The sequence below is a fragment of the Molossus molossus genome, unplaced genomic scaffold, assembly GCF_014108415.1.
Source record: "Molossus molossus isolate mMolMol1 unplaced genomic scaffold, mMolMol1.p scaffold_m16_p_19, whole genome shotgun sequence".
Lineage (NCBI taxonomy): Eukaryota > Metazoa > Chordata > Mammalia > Chiroptera > Molossidae > Molossus > Molossus molossus.
In genome coordinates, this window is record NW_023425354.1 from 3,585,371 (window position 1) to 3,611,294 (window position 25,924).

General features: G+C 57.0%; 1 protein-coding gene across 1 annotated transcript in view; it reads right to left on the bottom strand.

The window, feature by feature from the left end:
- The window catches only part of SEPTIN9 (septin 9), a 146,572-nt gene that overhangs the window by 95,768 nt on the left and 24,880 nt on the right, over positions 1–25,924 (bottom strand). The gene's annotated exons all lie outside the window — the stretch shown is intronic.

Consider the following 25,924-nt stretch of genomic DNA (forward strand, 5'->3'; position numbering starts at 1 on the left):
CTTCTGCGGGAGGTTTTATTTACGAAAGCAAACAAAGTTGGCCGCCGCTGCCTGCCCGCTCTCCGCGCCCTCAAGGGTTAAACGCTCCGGCTGGCGAAGAGCCAAGGGGCAAGCGCAAGAAGGAGTCACGTGGCCTGGAGGGGGACCCCCCCCCTCCAGCGACTCCCCACCCCCACCCTTCCACCCCAGGGTCGCTCCTGGACCCTCTGGAAGGATGACCGAAGGCACTGGCCCAGCAGGAGCATGGGGCAGGGATGGAGCGTCCTGTCAGAGCATCCAGGGACCTGTGCTCTCCCCGCCCCCACAGCAAGGGGCTTCTCCAATGCAGAGCACAGACCTGGTCTGCCCCTAGTTATTAGATAAGCCCTAAGGATGGGGAGAGAGGAGAGGCTGCCGGCGGGGCTCCTGCTCCCCGTCTGCGCCCATAAACTCTGGGGCAGTAACTTCTCCACTTCTCCACGCGTTCAATCCCTTCAGCAAACGTTGATTAAACTCTATTCCCTACCAGGCACTTACGTCTTGGGGACAAAAGGATGAATTGGAATTTAAGAAGCAACAGGCTCAGGTCCCCAAGAAGGGCCATCCAGATCTGGCACCGACAACTGGGGTGGGGGCACACCTCTTCCACCCCCTTGGCTGAGCCTGTCAGACACCCCTGCCTGTCCCTGTTCCCCTCAGGACCTTAGACCCACTGCCTCTGCCCAAAGTCAGGGGCAGCGAGAATTCACAGCCGGAAGTAAGACCGGCTGCGCTGGCGGGCGGCCCTGCAATAGCTCCCCTCCCTGTGGCACCTGAGTGCCCCACAGCTCCTCTTAGTTCTCAGGCTGGTCACTGCCACACGCAGCCCCCCCCCCCCCCAGTTCTGCGGTGCAGGGGATGCTGAGGCCAGACTGCCACCAGGGTCCCTCGGGCCTCCTGCTGAGAGGGCGCGAGGTTTGGTGGGCTTTTTTCGGTAGATAAAATCGAGTCTTTCCTTTTTAAGGAAAGCAGCCACTCCCTCCCTCATGCTTTGGATATTTTGAACTATTTTCAACCAAGTGAGTTTGTGGACACGGAGCTGCAAAACCACAGACATTTCAGATGTGTACACACCCTCGTCTGCCTGGGAGCCCAGGTTTCAGAAATGGAGTCACCACTGTCATTAATAGCCCCCTGATGTATTCCACACACCAGCCGGGGCATTTCTTGTCTGAACACCAGCACCTGGGCCTAGCTCAACTGTCTGGGATACCTGTCCACCGGATTTGGGCGTTTGGTGGTCCCCGGCCCCTAAGAAACAGCCTCACAGCACAGCTTCCTGGGGAGATGTGTGGTGTCCTGGATGGCATCCAGCCTGGGCCACAGCATTATTCTCCAGTGTTTTCATAAAAAACACCTGGTGGGTGTGGACACACCCATGCAATTGTCCTCCCAGGGAGCTGGCATGGGTTCTGCCAGATTAGCATAGGCTCAGCTTATTGTGCATTTTCACTGCTGTTCACGGCACAGCTAAATATACTGAGGCTTATCTCCGTGGGGAGCCCTGCCAGGGTGCACGCCTCACCAGAACGCTCCCCTATGGGGACCCAAAGGACAATGGCAGGAAGGAGTCGACCTACGAGGCCAGAAAGCAGCCCATGTGGGCACAACTGCTCCAGAGCCCCCCCAGTCCACCCCCTCCCGCAGCCCCTTTTCGCTTTTGCCACTGGGGCCCCTGTTGCCTGGACACCTCCCGGCAAGGGGATTTCCTACACTCCTCCAGGAAACCCAACCTAGCCCTTAGCCACACTCCCGGCCAGGAAGTTCACCCTTGTATCTAACCAACTACGCTAATTGTACATCATTTATTTCCTCTTTCTTTTTCCCCCTGTCCTCAGAGGAGATGGGAAACAGCTGGGCACCACCCTTCAAGTAATAATTACCTTCTCCAAACTGGAAGACAATCCGGTCGCTCCTCGCTCCTCGGCCTTCTCTTTCTCGGCTTAAATCATTCATCCCCAGCCCTTTAATCAGAGCCCGGCCTTTGATCACTTCTGATGGCTGTGTCCAATCTGGGGCTCCACGACCTCAATAAGGCCCCCCCCCTTCTTTCCTGGGCATGGTCGGGGCCCGGGGGCTGAATGAAAGACCCTGGCAGGGGCTCTGGGCAGATAAAATGAGCAGCAGCAAGAGAAAAAAGGAGCTTACATTTGGCAAGAAAAATGCAACTGTGAGGCCTCTGCCTTCTGGGATGGCACACTCTCCCAAGGCCACAGGGGACGAGAGGGACACCAGGGAGGCCACCGACCTCCCAGGTCCACCATGAGATTTGTTGTGGGGTGAACAGTGGCCCCACCAAAAGATAGGTCCACCCAAACCTCAGAATGTGACCTGAGTTGGTGTAGGGATCTTTGCAGATGTAACCAAGACAAGGATCTCCAGTGAAGAGCATCTGGATTAGGGTGGACCCTAAACCCGACGATGAGCATCCTTATGGGACTGAGGAGACGGGCTCAGAGGAGAGGCCACCGAAGCTGGAAGCAGAGACAGGAGGACGCGGCCACAAAGCAAGGAACACTCGGGACCCAGAAGCCGGAAGAGGCAGGAAAGATTCTTCCCTGGAGCCTTCAGGGGGAGTAGAGCCCTGCCGACACCCTGATTTGGGGCGCCAGCCTCCAGAACTGGGAGAGTCCATTTCTGGTTGTTCAGCCCCTCGGTTGGCAGTCCATTGTCACGGCAGCCCCAGGACACTAGCACAGACGTCAGGCTCCCATCTGAGTCATTTCTCTAGGTCAAGTGCATCTCCCAGAGACGGCTAAGAAGCCACAGACCCTGTCCAGGGAAACGCTGTCCCAACAGCCACAGTCCTGAGGGAACGGGCAGCGAGCTGGACTAGGAAAAGCGGCAGGCCCGGGATGGCGCTACATGGGGGATCCTGTGCAGTCCCGCTGCAGCCCTCCTGGGATGGGAAGGAGCAGGCCCGAGGAGAGCCCGCAGGGCAAGCCCGGGGAGTGGGGCCGGAAAAGCGCGGGAAGAGGGTGGGAGGAAGGAAACGGCGAGCGGAAACAGCCCTCTGGCGCACACACCAGGATCCGTGACCCCGCTCCAGGAGGCTTGGGGAGCAGAGGGAGGATGAGGGCTGTTTGCCCAGCCACACTAGGCTTTTGGACAGGATACCCCATTAAGTGGTCATTTGTTTTGGCACAGACCAGGGCTCCCCAGGGCAGGGGCCGAACAGTCAGCTCTGCCGGGTCCTGGCGCACAGTAGGGCCGCCCTGAGCTCCCGAGCCTTGGAGTGCTGGCCGCTGGACCTCCCCGGACCCCAAGCTCCCTCAGCCTCCATCTCCACCAACGGCACCGCCGTCCAACCAGGCGCTCCAGCCAAACGCCGAGGTATCACCCTGAGTCTCGTCTCCTGGACCCCCCCCCACGCCGTGCGTAAGTGTCTACCTCCCGCACGTGTGCGCCGAGCTGTCTAGTTCTGACCCCCACAGTGCCCCACTCCAGGCCAGCGCCTCCTCCGTGGTCAGCTGCCTAGCGTGTTGCCACCAGCACTCTGGGGGTTACCCCTGGCCAGTGTCCAGCTGCCGTGTGACACCCTGGAGCTGGAGCTGAGCCGGGCTGCGCGGGAGCCGCCACAGGGGACGCACAGGGGCGCCAGAGGGAGGGGCTCGGGCAGAGGCGGCGGTGTCGTGAAATGCCAGGGGCTGCCTGCGCGTGGTTATCACCTTTGCTTCTAACATGCATGCTTGTAAGTCACTGCATTTATATTACATGCAATATGTCATGTAATCTTTTTTCTAATAGGGCAATGCATTTCTTTATGGTGGCGAAAATAGAAAAGTTACCATTTTAAGCATTTTTAAGTGTACGGTCAAGTGGCATTATCACCCCATCATCTCCAGAACACTCTCATCTTCCGCAACTGAGATCTGTCCCCAATTAAACACTAATCCCCGTCCCCACCACCACCCCCTGGACCCTGGCACCCTCCCTCTACATTCTGCCTCTGTGGGTCCCCTCTAGGGACCTCCTAGAAGAGGAGTCATATACTGTGTGTCCTCTGTGTGTGGCTGAGTCCACCGAGCAACACGCCCTGAAGGTCCGTCCAAGCCTTGGCAGGTGTCCGGACCATCCTCCCCTCCCTCCCCCGGCCACTGTGAACAGTGCTGTGTGACTTGGCAGGTACACGTCTCTCTGAATCTTTTTTTTATCCTCAGCCGAGGACATTTTTGCATTTTATCTTCAGACAGAGTGGGAGGGAGAGAGGGAGGAAAAGATAGAGAAACATCGATGTGAGAGAGACACATGGAGTGGTTGCCACCCACACGACCCCAACCAGGGTGGGGACAAACTGCAACCGAAGTACGTGCCCTTAGCGGGGACCGAACCCGGGTCTCTCTGGTCCACCGGCCAACGCTCTAACCGCTGAGCCACACCGGCCAGGGCTGGATCTTTACTTTGCATTCTCCCGAGTATTTACCCAGGGGTGGGACTATGTGGTGAGTCTATGATTTAATTTAAAATAATAATTTATCTATAATTTTTGAAATTTTATAGATTTTATGAAGTGTAAATTATATCTTTTACATAATAAACCGTTAAAACTGTAATAACAGTCGTGTTTAGCGCCGGGCCACACAGGCCTCCAAGCTGAGCCGGGCTCCTGCCCCGCCCTCCTCGGAGTTCCTGCGGGCTTCCCGGCGCCCCACGAGGCTGTGGCCCCTGCTTGTTTATTGGTGTGTCCAGTGGGCTTTTGATCAGCAAATTCAGAACCTGGGCCCCCCCCCCGGGCTTGGTGAGTTATCACCCAGATATGATTCTTTCGATGACTCATACTTTATTCCTGATTATTCCCACTGCACACAGTCCCATGACCCTGTGCTCCTCCTGGCCCCCAAAACAGGGCCTTGGGAGGGGCTGAAGTCCCCGCTTCCCAGAAGCCACCTGAGGCTGGATGTGCAGAGATGGGTAGAGGGGCGCTGCCCCTGCAGACGGGGGCTCCCACTGGTCCTCCCACGGGCTCTGCAAAGTCACACGAGGGGCCTCGCCGGAGCGGCCAGCCCGGCACCAGCCCAGCCTCAGAGCCGCTGTGCTGGCCCACGCTGTCCTCACCGGGGCTGCCAGGAGACGGGGCTGAGCCACCGCCCGGAGGACAGGCTGTCCCTGGGGCCCTCGGTGTGCTGGCCTCCACGCCACTGCTCTCCAGCACCCTGGGAGGCTGGAGGCTGCTCGCCACCGCTGCAGTGTGGGGACAGGGCTGAGTCACCAGCCTGCCCCAGTTCCACGTCAGCAGGGCCAGCGCCGGAGCAGAGAAGGGCAGCAGCCCTCTGAGGCCACACTTATTTTTAAAGTCACCGCAGAGACCAAGGTGACGTCGTCCAGGGGAGCTGCCCGCCCGCCCGCCCCCTTGGTCTGCGGCCACGTGACCTGGCACTGCCCCTGCCCACCGCCCTGGTGAAGCCCAGGAAGTGGGAGGAAAGAGGGCTGAACTCTGGAGTGGCGGCCGGGCAACACAGGGGGGCAAGGCAGCAGGAACCGTCCCCCTCTGCCGCAACCTTTCAGGGTGCAAGGCGTCTCTTGCACCCACAACCCTGTGGGTACCCACCTCCATGCCAGTCCCCTAAATACCCTTTGCCCTACCCTCGAATACATCCAGTTACGGGGAGCTCAGTGCGTACCATTGCTGCTTACTCTGTCTTTGGCCATTTAAAATGGAGACAGAAAGCGATGGAGAGGAAGAGAGGGGGCGGGGGCGGAGGAGGACAGGGTGAAGTAAAGTCAGCGCCGCTGCAGCTCTTGCCCACGGAGGAGGGCACCCACTTGCTCTCTCCCAGGCTGGAAAGGCAGGAGGAAGATGCAGAGGGTGGGTTACTGGCAGCTCTTTCTCAGGGCCTGGACTTTGGAGCATCTGCCCCTCCATTCTGAGCAGAGGACTGGACACTGTCCCCCAGGGGGGCTGGAGGGAACATCATCTCCCCTGGGTCCCAGCAAAGACAGAACCTGGACTGTGGAGCCGTGACGGGCCCTGGAAGGGAGCTGGTTTTCAATCCAACGGTCACTGTGCGGAAACAGCCCAGAACCAGCCCGCAAAGCTGGAGACTGTTCCAGAAGCTTGAGATCGGGGCGGTGGCAAACCAGGCCACCGGGCCCTGTTCCCTCCTCAGTCAGGGACCCAGCACCCCTGGGTGCTCCAGGACTTCCCCCGAGGGCAAATCCAGGGTCGGGGGACCGAGGAGAAGGCTGGTGACTCCTCCATCCTCCGAGCCAGGCTCCCGTGGCCTCGGCACGGAAGCCACAGGTGTTTGGGACAGAATTTGAGCTGGCGGGTCCCAGCCTCGTGGATGACGCAGAAGAGAGAAGAGGGTCCGCTCCCCAGATGCTCTGACACACCGTCCAGTGGACGAAGTGAGTCACGTCAGTGGCCAAAATGCATATAGGGGCCCCCTGTGGACTGGATTTTTCTAACCCGTTCCCAGCCCACCACGCATTGAGAGCAGACTGTGTGCCCGGGATGCGCCCCTTGGCCGCTGCAGCCCTCGAGGGAGGGGGTGGCGGTACCTGCCATGCTGCCTGGCTCTTGGCCCGAAGCCTTGGGAACAGAATGCTCTGCGTGGGAGGGAGGCAGGAAGAGCGGGTGTGGGCCCCCCCCCCCCCGACAATCTGGTATTGCTTTCCCGGATAATGAACTCTCCCCCACCCCGAGTGCGGCTGGAGCCTGCGGGGGGGGGGGGGTCAGCCTCAATGCACCATTTATCCCTCCCGTGAGGGGGCCTGGGGAGGTAGTGGGTTTGCTGTGAACCCTCGGGGCCTGCCCTCTCCCCTCTCCCCAGCGTGAGTCACTGGCCATGACTCGGCCCAGCCGCGGCCCTCGCCGTGGGTCTGTCTGCTTAGCTGGGCTGGGGGGAGAGGAAGCTGACGAAGGACAGAGGCTGCCCGGCCCAGGGCCCTGCTGCCCATGGACTGTGTAATCAGGGCGCCCCTTAAGCAAGGGGAAGACCCCACGTGTCTCTGGTTCCCGGGGACCTGGGCAGACACGCCCTACCCGTTTGGGACAGGCAGTCTCCCGGGAGACTCCTGCAAGACTCCTGGACCAATGTGGAGGCCGCCGAAGAGACAGGAACAAGACGGCCCAGGCCTCGGGGGCCAATGACCACCTTCCCACCTCTGGGACCACACCTGCCTGGCAGGGCCACTGAGGCAGAGACAGCGTGGGGGCTCCCACCCACAGAAGGAAGGAAGCGACGAGTGTCACCCATCCGGTCCCCCCCGCTGGCCAGACGGGCCACCTTCTCAGCACAGCTGTTCTCCAGCAGAGAGAAATTTCTCACCTTCAGAACAGGGTGGGGACATTCCAGACAGGGCCACGCCTACACTGATCCCAGGGACCATGGAGTCCAGGTCTCTGTGGCTCGTCCCATCCACAAGACCACAGACCCGGCCCTGGGCCTGCCAGCGCAGCCCGGAGAGCACACCTCTGGAGCTATTGCCAGAGGGCAGGACGGGCCGGGATCTGCCTGGTGGGCTGCAGCCTCCACACCAGAGGGCGGCAGACACGTACAAGCCCAGTGCAGCCCAGGGCGCTTCGTGTCCTTGGCAAGTAGGTCAACGTGGTCATTCTAGGCCAGTGACTCACCACCGTCGGCACATGGGAGCAGCCCTTGGCCAGTCCCGCCACCGGAGAGGAGCCTTCGTGGTGCACATGGTCCGGGCCAGCCGGGTGTGCAAGGCCCAGCAACGGAGGGGCTGCCATTTACTGTAAATAACCTGGAGCATTTATCTAGGAAAAAGTCCGGGGCTGTCCCACCGGGGACCGAAAACCTCAGAACAGACGTCCCTTTTCTACAGAAGCATGTCACTTTCCTCGTGCCCACCCTCTCGGGCCCTCCGCCAGCAAAGCTTCAGTTGTCCAGGACACAGCACGACCTTGACCGCCGGTTGCCCTGCAGGCCTCCAAACCTCCCTGCGTCTTCAGATCAGAGCCAAAAGACCTGACATTCCACGCGGTGGCCGGAGACGGAGCGAGGTCTTCCGTGAGCCTGCTCAGTAGGAGCCCATTAAAACAGAGATCCGCACGGAAACCTCTCAGGAAGATTTCTGCTGAGAAAGGATGGAGGACGAGGCTGAAGAGCGGCACCCTGGTGACTATTTAACAACCTGCTCCGGGGGCGGGGAAAGCTCCGTGTTTGCCCATTGCCATGGTGTAAACACACTCGCCCGGGCTGAGCACCGGGTGGAGTGGGCGTCTGGCAGAAAGCAGGGACTCGCTACCTGGCGGCTCTTAGTGATAACAGAGTGCAGCCGTCCGCCTCACAGGTGCGACAGCTGGCCCGAGAGAGGGAAAGGGTTTGCTGTGGGCTGCACAGCTATCGAGGACAGAGCCAGGATGAGAACCCAGGGCCCCCTCTCCTCCTGCAGTGTGGGTGCGTGAGACGGTCCTGGGCAAGCGTAAGGAGCAGAATATAGTGAGGCTGGACTATAGTATATGGCGACGACTCCACAGGCAATAAGAAAGATCACAAGTCACTTTGAAATGCACCGAAGATAAAACAAGGTGGCCGCGCGGCTGGGAGGAAGGATGCTGGGCGGGCGGGGCGGTGAAGCCAGCATAATCGGTGTTGATGGTAGAATCTAAGCGACAGGTTAAGGGTGTGCACTATAAAATGTTCCCAACCTTGCTGCATGTTTTCACAAAAAATCTAGGGGGGAGGGAGGTGATAGGGAATTGGAGCAGAGTGGACCACCCCCAGCACAGCACGCGTCGGAAGTCCAGCCTGTCCCGCGTGGGTACATCTCTCTCCCTTCTCAAGTCTGCAGGAAGGACGCTGACTGAGCATGCGTGCCTTAACGGGTCCAAGTCCCCGTTATCCATCCTGTCCGCCCTCTCCCCGCCGGGACCAGAAGATCACACGGGCTGTGGGCCAGCGCAGATGCCAGCTCTCCATCCTCCCCTTCTGGGCGCAGTGCTTGGCCTACGACACGTTTAAGGGAGCGCAGACCCTCCGCCCAGCAGCCTAGGCCAGCCACCCCGCTGACACTTCTGGACAGACGGCCAACAGCCTCTTCGCCATGCCCTGGTGACCCCGCAAACATCCGAAGTCATAAATAAAGTCACTAGTGAATGTCTCAATCGCTTCCTCCCCATGGCGCCATCCCCTCTCCTACCAGTGGTCCCTCCGCACGCTGCCACACGGTCCTCCAGCCTTCCCCAGTCTGTCGCCGAGGCTGCCCCCAGCCCACCAGGCAGGGCAGCCCCCCTCTGTTCCCCCGGTCCCCACTTAGAGAGAGGAGAGGAATGGAAGGGACCCTGAGGCACCGATGACAGTGTGGGGGAGGGCAGGGGGAGGGGGAGAAATGGGAAAAAAAGGAGGAGCAGCTGCTTCCCTGAAGCTGTGCTGGCCCCTCCGCTCCAGGCACTGCCTATATTATTACCTCCTTTGATCCTCAAGAACCCCCAAGGCAGCCTCCCCGTGGCCCCCATTTCTCCATGGGCGTCCAGGTGCACGGCGGCCTGCCAGGGCCCAGGTACCAGTGGAAACGCTGGGACAGGGACTCAGCCTGCCCGTGTCCATCCACACGGACCTAAAAGGCTCCGGGGCAGCAAGGGCCGTGGCCCGAGCCCCTGCAGAGGTTCTAAAGGCCGGGGAGGCCAGACCGGAGGCCGTGCCAGGTTCGAGGTCCTGTGATGCCCGGGAGACGCTGCGTGGGCATCCGCTGCGATCTCTGGAGCGGAGGGATAATGAGGCCAAGAGGCAAACCAGCCTCCCCAGACGAACCTGGTGGGCAGTCTGGCCTTGGTCACCCCAGACGGGGGTCCTTGTCCTGTGGTACTGGGTCCCGGGTCCAGGAAGGCCCACCCAGCGGGGTCCCACCGCCCTGAGTTCCTCGAAGATTCAGACGCCGGTTTTCTTCTGAGGATGGAAACTCCGAAGCTGCCACGGAAGGAGAACGCCAGAGTGCTTCTAACCCCGCGGCGGTTCTGCACGGGTCCCACCGAAACCCTTCACTGTGGGGCGTGTCGGATGGGGCAGCCACTGCGCACGGGACATGGGTCTCCGCCGCCAGGGAGAAGGAGCGTCGGGTGTGCGCGTGACCGTGATCCACGTTCGGGCTCTTTGCACACAGCCATCATGCGACACAAACCGACAGCCGCAGCCACCAGGACACACGGCAAGACCCCCCCGCCCCCACCAGTGCTCCAGAGTAGAACCCTGGGAGCTGGTGGTGGAGGTGGCGGGAGGGGCACTTGCACAAGCCCCCCATGGGCAGCTCTGCTCACACATGCGGCTGACAATCACCCACACACCCTGCTGGGGATCTGGAGCGCGGCCACCAGCCGCAGGGCGCTGGTAATCCCCAGCTGTTCTCCTGACGCCACGCGGAGCCGTGGCCAAGGCAGGACAGAGAGGGTCACTGTTTTCAAGGACATTCCTGCGTTTATCTTCAGAAAGAGTGGGGGCGGGGGGAGGGAGGAAGAGAGAGAGAGAAACATCGATGCGAGAGACACATCCTGTGGTTGCCACTCACACGACCCCAACCGGGGCTGAAGACAAACTGAAACTGAGGTGCGTGCCCTTAGCGGGAACTGAACCCAGGACTCTCTGGTCCGCGGGTCGACGCTCCAACCGCTGAGCCAAACCGGCCAGGGCTCAGTCAGTATTTTTACTGAGCCACTACGATGAGCCCAGCAGCTCGGACGTGGGATGATCCAGCCCCTGGGGCGCCATCCCGAGCCTTCCTGGGCCTGATGGAATGGGGAGGGCTGCGCTTCTGGAGACACGCCGACCCGGACGGGCATCCTGGTTTGGCTCAAGTGTCAGCTGGTGGGATCCAAGCAAGTCACGCACTGTCTCTGAGCCTCCGTCTCTTTGTGAAATGCAGGCTTGTGGCCGCCACGCCAGGCCTCCGCGAATGATGGCTGTGGGCACTGGCGCTGGCCTGGGTCAGTTCCTCGGTGACAACTGGGTGCCTCCCTCCGCTCCCTGTGGGAAGCGCCCGAGCAGGGGCCTACCCATGCCCGTCCTCAGGGGCAGGCGCATGGCAGCAGGGGCCAGCAGGTCCCCTCAGCTGCTTCTCCCAAAGCTTCCCCAGGAGAGGAACCATCGGCTCAAGTGTCATTTCCTCCCCCGGCAGCTGCCGGGTCCTCAATCCACAGCAGCAGGACTGGACAGCCGGCCGATGGGTGGCGGGAGGGGCCTGGGGGAGTGGGTTTGGACCTGACCAGTGACCTCCAGGGAGTAAGGGTCGTTCAACTGTCCCTCTGGCTGGGGAAGAGGCCACAGGCTGAGCAGGGGCATTTGGGGAAATCCAGTTCCCGGGAACTGGGCCTGACCAGAGGACAGGCTGCAAGAATGCCCCTCGGTGCCCACCACAGGGCCGAGGTGAGACCCAGACCAGGGCCCTGTCCAGAGGAGAGCTGAGTTCACCTCACAGGAGACACACAACCATCCCGTGAGCTTTCGCGTCAGCACGAGCAGCCAAAGAGAAAGCAGGGAGAAAGGGGGTCGGCGCCGGCCAGCCTGACCCCCCACCCTAAAGACAGGCGAGTGCGTAGGGTCCGCGGGCGGAGGGTCCCTGCCGTGGGCATATTCCTAGTAATATTACACTCTGAAATTCAGGCTCTCATAAAACAGCAGGTGCCTGGTATTGGCAGGAACCTCAGCGGTCCCTTCCACAGCATCCCCGAGCAATCTCCACTCAGTCCCTGCTTGAATGCTTCCGGGCCCGGGGAAGTCACCACCGCAACACAGCCTGCTCCACTGTCAGAACACGGCACTGCGGGAAAATGCCTCTTTATGTAATAAGTCAAACTCCACTTTCTAGTATGCTCCAAGGATCTGGTGCTAGTTTTGTATTTCGGAGGAACTCAAAATAAGCCCTCTGCTTCTACGGGACAACCCCCCCCACTACGTGGACGCAGTGACCGGACCTTCCTTCTGCGCCTGCTGTCCGGGCAACCATCCAGCCCCCTCCAGCCCCCTTCTGACTCATCGCAAGCCTCTCACCGTGCCGGCCGCTCCCCCGGGGCGCTCCCTCATCCATCCACATCCTCCTTCAGGACCCAGCCGTGGGGAGACCCCTCTGCAGACCAGGCCTGGTGTAAGTTGAACTGTGCTCCCCCAAAATATATGTTGAAGCCTCAGTGCCCAGAATCTGTGCATGTGACCTTATTTGGAGATGAGGTGAGCTGAGATCCTGGCACCCCGGGGAGGGGGGCCTACATCCAGCGGCCGGTGCCTGCATGAGAGAAAGTTGTGGGCAATCCGGACACAGACACCCACGGGAGGCAGAGGTCGAGGGGCTGAGGGGCACTGGGGAGACGCGTGGAAAAGACTCCCTCCAGCCTCAGAAGGAATCAACCCTGATTGCAGGCGTCTGGCCTCCAGAACTGTGTCTGAGCCCCTGGTTCGTGGTCATTCGTTACTGTAGCCAGAGGACCGACCCAGGGCCTGAGCACAGTGTCCCCTCCCTGCTGCAGCCAAAGTCCACATCTGCTACTTTGTCTCATCGACAGAGTCACACGGCTGTTCACCCCGAGCTCCGGTCAGCACGCATCCGCAGATTTTCCCACGTCCCCAGCCAGGGCAGCCCTGCTGTCCGCTCGCCGGGCACTTGCTGGGGACCTCCTGCCCTCTGGTGCCCTCATCTGATCCCGACGGCCAGGGCTGGCCCAGAACCTGTATTTTAACAGGTTTTCCAGGCAACTTAAGCAGCCACCTGCGCTCAGCCAGCTGGGTAGGTGGCAGCCGAGGCGCCTTCCTGTGACAGCACCTTGGCCCGGACTCCAGGAGAAGGGCCAGCCTGGAGCGGCTGTCACCGATGTCTGTCCTGAGCCCGTCAGAGCTTGGGACATGCGCTGTCAGGACAGGCCCTCAGCGGCTGGACACTTGGGCCAACTCTGCTCTTCGGAATGTAAACTGTCCCCGCCCCACCCCCACTTTCTGATCCCTTGAATGAACAGCAGAAAAACCATGGTTTTGTGCCAAAGGTGGGGCTGCAGCTTCCCAGAGTCCGGTTTCCTGCCAGGCCTGGGTGCTATCACAGGGGTACTCACCCTGACTGCGTGCATGTGCGCGTGTGTGCGCGTGTGTGCGTGTGCGTGCATGTGTGCGTGTGCACGCACACCCCAGAGGAAAGTCCGTCCTTGTCTTTCACCTCAAGGGGACCCCAGGCTTCATGAAACAATTCTGGGCCTCACGAATTGGACTGCAGATCTGTCAGGAGTTTTGGGGTCACCTCTGCAGCCCTTCTAGGTGTGGCAGGCCTGCTGCGGCTCCACGGGCCTCCTGTTCCCAAGACCCCACCCTTTCCTCTGCTGGGCTCTTTAACCCGTGGGCTGCTGGCTCTGACCCCCGCCTCTGCACTGGGGTGTGAATCATTTCCTCCACACACACACAGACACAGAGACACACACACATGCACAGAGACACACGAACAGGCACACATACACTCACGCACAGAGACACAGGCGCACACACACAGGCACGCACACATGCACAGGCACACATGCATGCACAGACAAACAAACAGGCACACACACACATGCAAACACACATACACAGGCACACATGCATGCACAGAGACACACGAACAGGCACACAGACACACATGCACAGAGACACACTTGCACACACACACGAACAGGCATGCATGCACACATACACACATGCACAGAGACACACACATGCACACACACACACACTTCTGGCCCAGCAGAGGAAGAGCTCCTCCTGGTGCCCTGTGCCCTGCCCCTCCTCCGGCACGGCCGCCAGCGGCATGCGGACTCTGCGGGCAGCGCTCACCGAGTGTCCTCCCACCAGAGGACCAGCTTTAACCCCGGCCCCAGACCACCTCTCTGACACCTGGCAGGCTGTGCCTGTGGCCAACCCAACCTGCCCACACCTCCCAAAGCTTGTCTGCCGCCCAGTGAGCGGCTCCTGCAGCCAGCGGCACCCACACCCTCTGGCAGGAACTCTGCCACCGGTCGGCCTCGGGTGTCTGCGGCAGCCACGCGCTCCACGAGGCCTGAACCAGACCAGGCGAGGTGGGCGGGATGGCACTCGAGGCCCTGGCTCTTCTCACCCACCTTCCCTCAGCCCACAGGTGGTCAAATATCCGTAACACAAAACTCGCCATTGTAACAATGCTTCCGTGTACGTTTCAGTGGCACTACTGAATTCACCCTGACATTTAGCTCTCCCACCTTCCCTCCCCCGCCCCTGGCACATGCCTGCTTTCACATGCCTGTACACACCCCTGAGCGCGTACCCATATGCTTTCAGTTCTCGGGGGTGAGCCCAAGGAGCGGAATCACTGAATCATACGGTAAGTCTGTTGAATTTTTTGAGGAACCGCCAAACTATTCCCATAGAGGCTGCATTCCCACGGTGCTGCCAAAGGGTTCCCGTGTCCCCGGGTCCCCGCCGCGCCCCTGATTTCCTGTTTGTGTGTTGTTTTTGTTTATGATAGCCATCCTGATACCTGCGAGGTGGCATCTCACTGTGGTTGCTTTGCATTCCTCTAATGATTATGACTAATGATTAATGTGGCCATCTTTCTGGGCTATTGGCTACGTGGCTCAGAGAGACATCTGGTCCAGTCCTGTGCCAGTTTCCTGATTGGGCTGCTTGCTTTTTGGTTACTAAGCTGTACAAGCTCCTCACGTAGCCTAGATACAATCAGATACACGGTTGCAAGTGTTGTCTCCCATCCCGTGGATGCCCTCGCACTCCTGATGTCCGAGTGTCCGAGTGCCCGTGGTGTGGAGCCAGCCGCTCTCCAGGGCTCCCGCGCCGTGGGTGCCCTCGCACTCCTGATGTCCGAGTGTCCGAGTGTCCGAGTGCCCGTGGTGTGGAGCCAGCCGCTCTCCAGGGCTCCCGCGCCGTGGGTGCCCGGGCCGGGCAGCGTGGCCAACGGCCGGCCCGGGGCCTGCCCTGCTGTTTTCTGCTCAAGCAGCTGCTGCTTGTCATTGCTGTTTCTGTTCCTCTGGGTCCTCTTTTGCCCTTTTAGGAGTTAACCACCTTGTATCAGATAATAATTCTTGATATTACACTTTGCTGTTGAAATTACTGGTGTGGTTTCTGTTTCCTGCCTGAGCCCTGACTGACACACCAAAGTAGGAGGACGGAAGTAATGAAGATAAGGGCAGAAATCAAGAAAATGGAAAATAAAGCCCAAAGTGAGCTCTTTAAAAAAGATCTGCAGGTCCAGAAACTCCTAGTAAGCCGATGAGAGAAAGCGGGGGAAGACTAGAGAACAGAAATGACTAATACTGGAAATGAAAGGTTATCCCTAAGGTCCTATAAACAGTAAAATCATAATAAAGGAATATTGTGAACAACTTTATATAAATAAATTCAACAACTTACATGAAACAAACAAATTCCTTCCAAAAAGAACTTACCAGAACTAATACAAGAGGAAGTAAAAGATCTGAATAGCGCTCTCTATGTGTTAAATAAATGTCATATATTTAAATATTAAATTAATTTAACATTCCACACAAATACTTAATTTGTAACTAAAGAACTTTTAAAAACCACACTAGGGACAGGGGCCTTTCTTGGTGAATTCTATCAAACATTTAAGGAAGAAATAACAATTTAATGCAAACTTTTAAAGAAAATTAAGGAAGAAACACTTCCAAACCCATTTTATGAGGACAAAATAACCCCGATGAAGATGTCACCAAAACTAAGGAAATCCCATACCCATATCCCTCCTGAATCTACACAAAAAATCCTTAACAAATCAAATCCAGCAATATATAAAAAGGATTTCAAATCATAACCGTGTTGGACTTTTTCTAGGAATACAAGCTTGGTTTAATAGTCAAATATTGAGGCCCTGGCTGGTGACTCAGTGGGTTATAGCATCCTCCCAATACGCCAAGGTTCTGGGTCTGATCCCTGGTCAGGACACGCACAAGAAATAACCAATGAATGCATAAATAAATGGAACAACAAATCGATGTTTCTCTCTCTCTCTCCTTTCTTCTCTCTAAAATCAATCAATAAAAATTTTTTTAAAATTCAAACTTTGCTCTGACCGGTTTTCTCAGTGGTTAGAGTGTCAGCCCACAGACCAGAGTCGTGGGTTTGATTCCAGACAAGGGCACGTACCTCAGTTGTAGTTCATCCCCGGCTCTGGTCGGGGGTTGTGCGGGAGGCAACCAGTCGATGTGTCCCTCTCACATCGATGTTTCTCTCTCTCTCTCTCTCTTTCTCTCTCTCCCTCCCTCCCACTCTGTCTGAAGATAAATAGAAAAATAGCCTAGGGTGAGGATTAGAAAATAATAATAATAAAACAGACCACAAACGATAGTCTGAAATTAAATTTTTTTTTTATCCTCACCCGGAGACATTTTTCAATTTTTTGTTCAGATAGAGTGGGAGGGAGAGAGAGGAAGAGAGAGAGAGAGAAACATCGACGTGAAGGGACACATCGAGTGGCTGCCACCCACACGACCAACCAGGGCCGGGGACAAACTGCAACCGAGGCACGTGCCCTTAGCGGAAACCGAACCCGGGTCTCTCTGGACCACAGGCCGACGCTCCAACCGCTGAGCCAAACCGGCCAGGGCTGAAATTAAACAATTTTTAAAAATTCAAACATTAATCATGGTGATTCACCCTATTAATAAAGGAGAGAAAAGATGATCACCTCCGTAGATATAGTCATGCCTCCTTATCCACGGTTTGGCTTTCCCTGGTTTCGGTCACCCACAGGCAACGGCAGTCCAAAAACATTACACGGAAAATTCCAGAAATAAACAATCTGTAAGCTTTAAATTGCGGGCCTTTCTGAGCAGTGTGATAAAATCTCGCTCCGCCTGCTTCTGTCCCGCCCGGAATGTGAAGCATCCCTTTGTTCTGTCTCCGCTCTCCCACTCTGCTACCCTCTCGTCCCTCGGTCGCTGTCTCAGTTCTGAGTGACTGTTGCTTGTGTCCGAGTCACCCTTATTTTCCTTAATTGTGGCCCCAAAGCCATTCACACGACTATTATTACAGTAGGTTGTTATAATTGTTCTTTCACTATTAGTTGTGGCTGTTGATCTCTTACTGCGCCTGATTTACAAATTAAACTTTATCCTAGGTATGCATGTGTTGGAAAAAGCATTGTTTGTATAGTCTTTGGTGCTGTCCACGGTCTCGGGCATGCACTAGGGACCTTGGAATGTATGGCCTGAGGATAGGGGGCGTGCCGAATCAAAAGGCACTTACTAAAGTCAACACTCATTCGTGTTTTTTAAAAAACTCCAGCAAATTAGAGATAGACGAAAATTTCCTCAATCTGACAAAGGGCGTAGATGGAAAATCTAGAGTTAACATTGTAAGTTCTGGCACGAGGCAAGGATGTCCACTCACCACTTCTATTCAGTAGTATACTAGCAGCTCTAGATAGTGTAATAAGATAAGAAAAAGAAATGAAAGGCACAAACAAGATCAGGAAGAAAAAAGTAAAACTGCCTATTTTCAGATGACATGGTTGCTTCCTTAGTAAATCACAAAATATCTACAAAACAAGTACTAGAGTAATAAATGAAGTTGACAAGGTCACAGGATATAAGATTTATATACAAAAGTCCATTGCAGTTTATATACTAGCAGCAAACAGTTCAACATAAAATTTAAAATAGATATTCAATTTACAATAGCACCGAAAAAATAAGAGGAATAAGTTTAACAACTGACATGAAGATCTTTTCATTGAAAATTACAAGGAAAAAAAGTAATTCTGTAGAGATTAGAGACATAGATACGAAAAAACTTAAAAATGGAGATATACTGGGTTTATAAGGTTAGAAGACTTGCCCGGCCAGTAGACTCAGTGGTTGAGCATCGACCCATGCACCAAGAGGTCATCGGTTTGATTCCTGGTCAGGGCATGTGCCCAGGTTGTGGGCCCAATTCCCAGTGGGGGGCATGCAGGAGGCGGCCAGTCAATGTTCTCTCTCATCAATATTTCCATCTCTCTCTCTCTCCCTCTTCCTTCCTCTCTCTCTCTAAAAAAGGCAAAAAAAAAAAAAAGATTAGAAGACTCGATGTTGTTAAAAGGCCAGTTCTAAATTGACCTGTAGATTTAGTGTGATCGCAAACAAAATTCACACAGCAATTTTGGTAGAAATTGACACACTATTTACAACATTTATAAGGAAATTCAAAGGACCTAGAATATCCAAAGCAATGTTTTGTATATAATGGGAAACCTTATTTCCAGACTATTTATAAAGCCACATTCATCAAGACAATATTGTACTAACAAGAGGATAGACAAAATATCAATGAAACACGATAGAGTTCCCCAATTAAAATACACATACGCAGTCAACTGATGTTCGGCAAAGGCGTCGAGGTAATTCCACAGAGTCAAGAATGTCTTTTCAACAAACGGTGCTAGAACAACTGAAAATCCATACAGAAAAGCAAAAAAGAAAGAAAAAAATAAATCTTAACCTCATGCCGTATACTAAAATTAATTCAAGATGATCTCTAAGCCTAAAATAAAAGCTATGACTACAAAGCTTCTAGAGGAAACATTGGAAACATCTTTGCAACTTGGAAGTAGCCAGCGCTTTCTTACAAGGAACGAACGCAGAAAGTGGTCACCGAAAAGAAAGACACTTGTGAAATGAGACCTCGCCAAAATTAAAATCACAAACTTTCGCTCACCAAAAGACACCACTAGGAAATGAATAGGCAAGCGGCAAACTGATTAAAAAAGAAGAAGAAAAAGAAACTATATATTTGCAATCCATGTATCTGACAAAAGACCGGTATCCAGAAAGAAGCAGAAAAGGCCAAGCAATCCAATTTTCAAATGGGCAACAGCTTTGAAAAGACATTTCACGAGGAACATACAGGATTAGCCAATGCCTACGAGAACATGTGCTCAGCAGCATCCGTCAGCAAATGCGAACTGAAGCCGTCAGGAGAGGCCACCACACACCCACCAGAGCGACAGGCCAACCTTGGCGAGGGTCTGGAGTGCCCGCAACTCTCAGGCATCGCTGGTGGGCGTGTAAGATGGTGCAGCCACGTGGGGAGAAGCAAAACGCCAGCCCAGCAACTCTGCTTCTCAGTATTTGCCCCAGAGAAATAGAAGCAGATGTCATTAAAAAAAAAAAAACCTCGTACAAGAAGCTCATAGCAGCTTTCTTCCTCAGAGCCTTTAACGGAAATAGCCAGGGGCCCACGAACAGAATGGCTAAGAAACCACAGAACATTCATGAATACCAGCAATCATGGAGCAACACGGGTCCTGCAGCAACATGGGTAGATCGAAAGGACGTTCAAACAGGCAAAACCCATCTGTCGTGGAAAAAAATCAGAGGTGGGGGCAGAGACTGGGAAGGGGCATGATGGGGGTGACGGTGGCACTCTATATTCTGATTGGAGTTTTGATACTCTGTATACGCATATGTCCCAATTCAGAGAATGGTACGCTTGAGATCTGTACATACATTTTACTTCTAAGAGAGAAAAAGAGTCATAAGCAGACGGCCCCCGACTTAGACCTTTCGGCTTCACGGTGGAGCGGAGCCTACGCGTTGGGTAGGTGAGGTGCACTGATTGCGTTTTCAACTTAGAGTCTTTCCAGCGGGGGATGGGTTTATTGGGGCGTCGCCCCATCGTAAGTCAGGGAGCATCGTACTGGACTCGAGTGAGGATTTATAGGGTGAAGGGTACCAATGTCAATAACTCACTCTGACATGCACCCAAATCTCATGACTGTTGGCGGCGGGACGGACGCGTGGTGACCCCAGCCGAGCCAGGTCTGCGTTAGGAGCAGGGAGGGGCAGGCGCCTGGCGTTCGCGCTCTACTGTTCTTTCACCTTCCCTGTGTGTTTGCCGTCTTCATAGTAAAAGTTGGAAACATTTAAAATACATTGAGGTACAACAACCGAAAATAGGAAGAAAAGAGAGAGGCAGGAGACTCCTCCCCCACAGCCCTCAGCTCCCAAACCCCACTGTTTAGGATGGACGCCCTGGGGTGCCCCCTCCGGCGCTCCCACCCCCGTGCCCCGTGCCCCGTGCCCGGAGAGGCTTCCATTCCCCCCATCTGCCACTTCCCTCGCTGCAGGAGCCGCCACAGCCAGGAGCAGCCTGGTCGCAGGAACTCTGCAAGTAAAAGCCCAGGACAAGTTGGGCTCTTGAGGGCTTGCACCGCCCCCTCCTGGACGAAAGGCTTTCTGCACCCAGATTCCCTTGTCTTGAGTTTGGGGCTGCAAGGGGCCCCTCACTGAAATAAATCGGTTGGGGGGGCGCCCATGCACGGAAAATGCATGTGTCCCACACCTGGAGCCCCTCCCCCCCCTCCCCAGAGGATGCATGCTCCCTTCCCTCCGGCTGCAGGGCCCCAGATGTGTGCCCCACTCTCAAACACACGTCACAGGGGCACAGCCAAGACCACCCTCTCTGAGTGGCACACGGGCCCCCCAACCCCCTTCCTCTCCCTCAGACATGACAGTGTTGGGGTCACACTCAGGAGCCACTGAACTTGGAAATAAGCAGAAGCCAACCACTGCAGAGCTGTATCGGTGACATCGCACCCAGCAGGCATGCTCTGCCACCTGGATCCTTAGGCTGAGCATGCTACCTGGAGAGGGCACCTGGACCCCAGCAGGGACCCTCTGCCAGGCTGGAGCGACAAGACAGCCAGGGCTGGGCTGGGCAGATGGTGGGGGGAAAGTGCAGACTGAGAGCCACCCAGAGTGAACTCCAGGGCACAGGGACAGAAAGGGACATGGGCCTGAAGCCAAGTCCTGGAGAGGGGAGTCCACAGCCCCGTGGTGGGTGAGCCTCTGTGCTCGACAGTCACACGGCACCAGGCACCACCCCCCAGGTACTGCGGATGGTCAGGGAAGGTGCCTGCTGAGCAGCGAGCGAGGCTGTGACCCGAGCGGCCCCTCTGTGGGCAGGTGCGCAGTGTCACCCGGCGCCCAGGTGAGCAGAGCACTTCCAGGAAAGCAGAGAAGGTCGGGACGGGCGGCCCGAGGCCAGCTCCAGGGCTGAGGAAGCAGCAGCCCAGACCGCCCCGGTGGGAGGTGGTGCCCGTCCCTCGCAGGCATGCGGCGTCACACCGGGCTCACAACACCCCTGCCTGGACACGTGGGAGCCCGAAAGACATGACGCATGAGGCCCAGAGTAGCTGTCCCCCCCAATGCCTGAGCCTTCCTTGAGGTGACCCACTCCTAGGTCACCTTCCCAGGACTCAGGCCGTTCCACACTGGGCCAAGCACACACTAGACCACAGCCAGCGTCCCCTGGGCACAGCAGGACAGGGCTGGGCGGGGCCGGGCTGGCCACCACATCAGTGTGCCCAGCAGCCTCTTCCACCACCCAGGTCCACCCAGCAATCAGAGGCCCTCCCTCTGCAACTGCAACAGCCTCCTCCTCTCAGGCCTCCCAGCATCTCCTCCCGCCTGCCACGGGCCATTCTCAGACCCAGGACATTCAGGTCCTGCCACTCCCTCCAGGTGGTGTCCGTCACACTGGGAAAAAAAAACAAAACCTCCACCAGGGCCCTGCCTGTCTCACTGGTCTCAGTTGCCCCCTCTTCTAACGACATAGTCCAGCCACTCACGTCATGATGAAGCAACCTCAGGACCTTTGCACTTGCTGTTCCCTTTACCTAAATACTCTGCCTCTGGATTTTGGTTTGTCGGGTCCTTCTGGTCGGGCAAATTTCAGCTCAAAGTCACCTGCTCAGGGAGGGTGGCCATTAATCCCCCTACACACACACAGACACAGACACCCAGTAACAATCATATCACCGGCCCTTGGCTTCTTTACAGCCCTCCCCTAACACCATCGATTGATGTGTCTCTTCTCCAGCTGCCTGGCATCTCGTTCAGCCTGTAAGCCCCAAGGGAGCGGGACTGTGTTCCCCTCGCTCCTCCCTGGAGGCCAAGAACCCAGGAGCGTCCGTGCTCACGGCAGGACCTGAATAAATGTCCACCCCGTGACCGGGAGCCACCGCATCCAAGGGTCCTGCATGCAGAAACCCGGGGACATGATGGCACGAGGTGACCTCAGGCGGAGGACAGGACAGAGGTCACCGATCGTTCCCACGGGCGGGTGGGAGGGGCGTTGGGACAGGGGCCAGCACGAGGCCACGCCCCTTTGCGCCAGCACGAGGCCACGCCCCTTTGCGCCAGCACGAGGCCACGCCCCTTTGCGCCAGCACGAGGCCACGCCCCTTTGCGCCAGGGATCCGTTCGCCGGACACAGTTTCAGAGCTGGTGCCGCTTCGCTGGCTCCAGGGTGTGTGTGTTCGGTTTTGCTCAAGTCAGAGTTTCCTCATGAAAAATAAATAAATAAATAAAATGGGAGGGCGCATCAAGTCTCAGGACAGAGGGGTCTCCATGAAACCTGCAAGGCTGTCTGTCCTGAATTCAGGGGGGCTGGGGGTCAGTTTCCCAGACCTGGGGCGCTCGTTAAAGGGAAATTCCCTGTTTCTCTTTCAGGTCCTGCGCCCAGCCCCATGCACAGCCCACGGGAAGCTGAGTCCGTCTGCAGAATCCACGTGGGGGGTGGAGGGGGACCAGCGCCAGGGGCTTAGGGCACAGGGGTCTGTGCCCGGATTGAAGGGAGTCACGCTGAGGCAGACGGAGAAGCAGAGGGGGGCCCGGGGCACACTGACAGAGCCTGAGGCCCACGCTCCGATACTCAGCCAGCCAGGGTCACACGCAGGCGGGAGTGACCCGCGGAGACCAGAGGCGCGGCCGCACAGTAGCCCCGGGACACCCCAGAAGGCCCTGGGCGGCCCTGGGCAGAGCCATCTCAGCCGCACCCTCATCACGGCTGGGGCTCCGAGGCCCGGCCCTGCGTTCCCAGCCCCCCTGCCCCAACCCGGCAGCCACCGGTAGGGGAAAAGCAAGCTGTCCGGCAAGAGCCCTGGTGGGATGTTGGCGCCTCCCTTAGACCCAAAGGCAAACTCCAAATGGGCCAGAGGCCCAGACGCCACAGCTAAAACCACACAGCTCTCAGAAAAAAACACAGGAGAAAGCTTTGTGGCGTTGGGTACGACACCAAAATCACAGGCCACAAAAGAAAAAAACAGACAAATTGGACTTCACCAAAATTCAAAACTTTGTGCATCAAAGGATACGTCAACAGAACGAAAATGCAACCCTCAGAATGGGAGAAAATGTTTGCAAATCATCTATCGGATGACGGCGGATATCCACACCTCAACAACAACAACCCCAATAACCCGATTTAAAAACTGACAAAATGCTCGGCCGGTGTGGCTCAGTGGTTGAGCGTCGACCCTGCACCAGGAGGTCACCAGTTCAATTCCTGGTCAGGGCACATGCCCAGGCTGTGGGCCTGATCCCCAGTGGGGGGGCGTGCAGGAGGCGGCCAGTCGATGTTCTCTCTCATCGATGTTTCTATCTCCCTCTCCCTCTCCCTTCCTCTCTAAAATCAATAAAGAAAAAAAAATGTTTTAATTGACGAAACCACTCCAGTAGACATTTCTCCAAAGAGGACACCCAGATGCCAACGGGCACAGGGAAAGGTTCCCCGCACCCCTCAGCACTAGGGAAATGCCAGCTGAAACTGTGATGAGCTACACGTCACACCCTCAGAACGACTATTCCAGAAACAGAAAATGTGTGGGGAGGATGTGGAGAAATGTGGAACCCTCCTGCATTGCCGGGGGGATGGCAGACCAGCTGGCGGGTGCCCCCCAAAATGCTGCATAGAATTAACACAGCACCCGGCAACTGTGCCTCTGGCCCACGCCCAGAGAGCTGGAAAGCAGAGGCGCGAGCAGATGTCCGTACACACCACCAGGCGGGAGAACCCGGATGCCCACCCACAGATGACGGACATGAAGATGGGGTCCATCCAGACAGGGGTCACTGCTCCGCCTTGAACAGCGAAGCGCTGACTCATGCTGCAACGCGGGTGGACCCTGGCGTCGGGTGAAATAAGCCAGACACAAAAGGACACATGTTGTATGACTCCTCTTATACGAGGGGCCTGGAGGAGTCAGATTCTCAGGGACAGAACGCAGAACGGAGGGGGCCAGCGGCTGGAGGAGGGGCGGGGAGTGAGGGTTTCAGGGGGACAGGTTCCACTTTGGCAGGAGGGGAAGTTCTGGAGATGGATGGTCACACACGATGTGCATGGATTTGATGCCACCAAACTGAGCATGTAAAAAGTTAGAATGGTAAATGTTGTGTTTTGCCCCAATTTTTAAAGAGGATGGAGCCCTGGGCACCTCAGGCCCTCGCAGCCCAAAAGGGCTGCGGTGACCACGCGTCAGTGGCTCGGGACCGTCCCAGCCTCACACTGGGTCATTGTTTCAGGCAGGTCTTTGAGGTGTCACAATGTGATTCTCATGTCATTCCTTAGCGGGGCTTTACATAAAAATAAAGCTCTGATCAGAAAAGAAGTTTGGGACGGACAAACTTGGGGCTCAAAACAACTAGAAGGCGCCAGGCAAAGGTGCCCTCACCCCGCAAGCTGAGCGGGTACCACAGCTAGACCCACTGTGCCCCCGGGGCCTGCCTCTGCCCTCGCCCTCAGCCCCACTGGTGGCTGAGCCAGTGCCGGGGGTCAACACGGGACAGCTCCAGGCTGGAAAGGGAGTGGCCAGCCCTGGACGGCTTCTGGAGTTCCGCAGGGGCTGTGCCCCCCACACCTCCCCAAGGGTAAGGGGCCCAGTGGAAAGGGCCAGTGGCCACACCAGAAGGTCCAGGGTGGACGCGGGGATCTGAGGCATGGGGTGATCCCGAGCGTGCAGCACACACGGGCACTGTCGTGGGTTGCGTGGTGCCCCCCGCCCAAGGCCAACATTCATGACCCAGCAGAGATGTGCACATTTCCTGCCTGCATCTCCCCACGGCCCGTCCCACCCTCCCCGGGGCCCAGCTGAGCAACAGCTCTTCAGTGGAAAGTTCCCTTCTTGGAGATTCTCTCCCTGCTGAAATACAAGCGCTTGGAACGAGATGAAACAGCTTAATTTGTAAAAGCCACAAAGCCCGTCCAGAACAAGAGAAGAAATGCCGAGTCTTGGCTGGAGGGGCCGGCCTCCTGCGTCTCAGCGGCCAGTCACTGCTCCGTGACTCATCCCGCCCTGCTGACCAAGGAGCCCTCCGGCGGCTTCCCAGGGGGGCCTGGCCGGCCCGGCTCACAGGCCAGGTGGGAGCTAAGCCCTCCTGGGGCTGCCTGTACCTGCGCCAAGGCCCTTCCCAGAGGGCGGCAGCCAACCACCCTTCCTGCACAGCTGCTGGACAGCGGCCGAGAGCGGGCCGGACATGCCTTAAGCAGCAGCCCAGTGGAACCCGAGCTGGGACAGCCACGTCCGAAAATGGGCAGGTGGGGCGTCTGGCCAGGGGGCACCCCCACCCCTCCACATATGCAGCCTGGCCCCCAGCCCACTTCCTCCCTGTGTCCGTGTGGGGACTGGGGTGTCACAGCCACCTTACCAAGGGGCAGAGGGGTGTGATGGAGAGAAGGAAGGAGCCCCCGGGAGGGAGGGACCCCAGACCAGCCTCAGAAGCCCACTGGCTGCACCTGCCCGCTGCCCTCTCTCTGCAGGTGAGGAAACCGAGGCTCCTGCTCAAGGTCCCCCTGGCTGGAGGGCAGTGACCGGGCCTCACTCATGGTGCGGTCAGAGCTGACGGTCACACCCGATGCCGGCTGGAGGGACTGAGCAGGCCCGCAGACAGGTCTTCTCACTGGGCCACTGAAGGGCAGCCTCCCCCCCCTCCTTCGCCCGCTCTCGTCCTGCCCCATGCTCTGGGCCCCGCGGCCTGTGCCCGCTCCCTGGGGGCTGCCAACATGAACAGCCACTTGGCCTGCCTCTGGGGGTTCACAGCTCAAGAACCAGCTGCCCTCACTCCTGGCCCTGACGTGATCTCCAGAGGTTTGAGACGGCGGTTCTGCTCATCCTTCTGCCCCGCACTGTCCCTCGTGACCAGGGTGATTGCCACTGTCCCCCTCCGTCACAA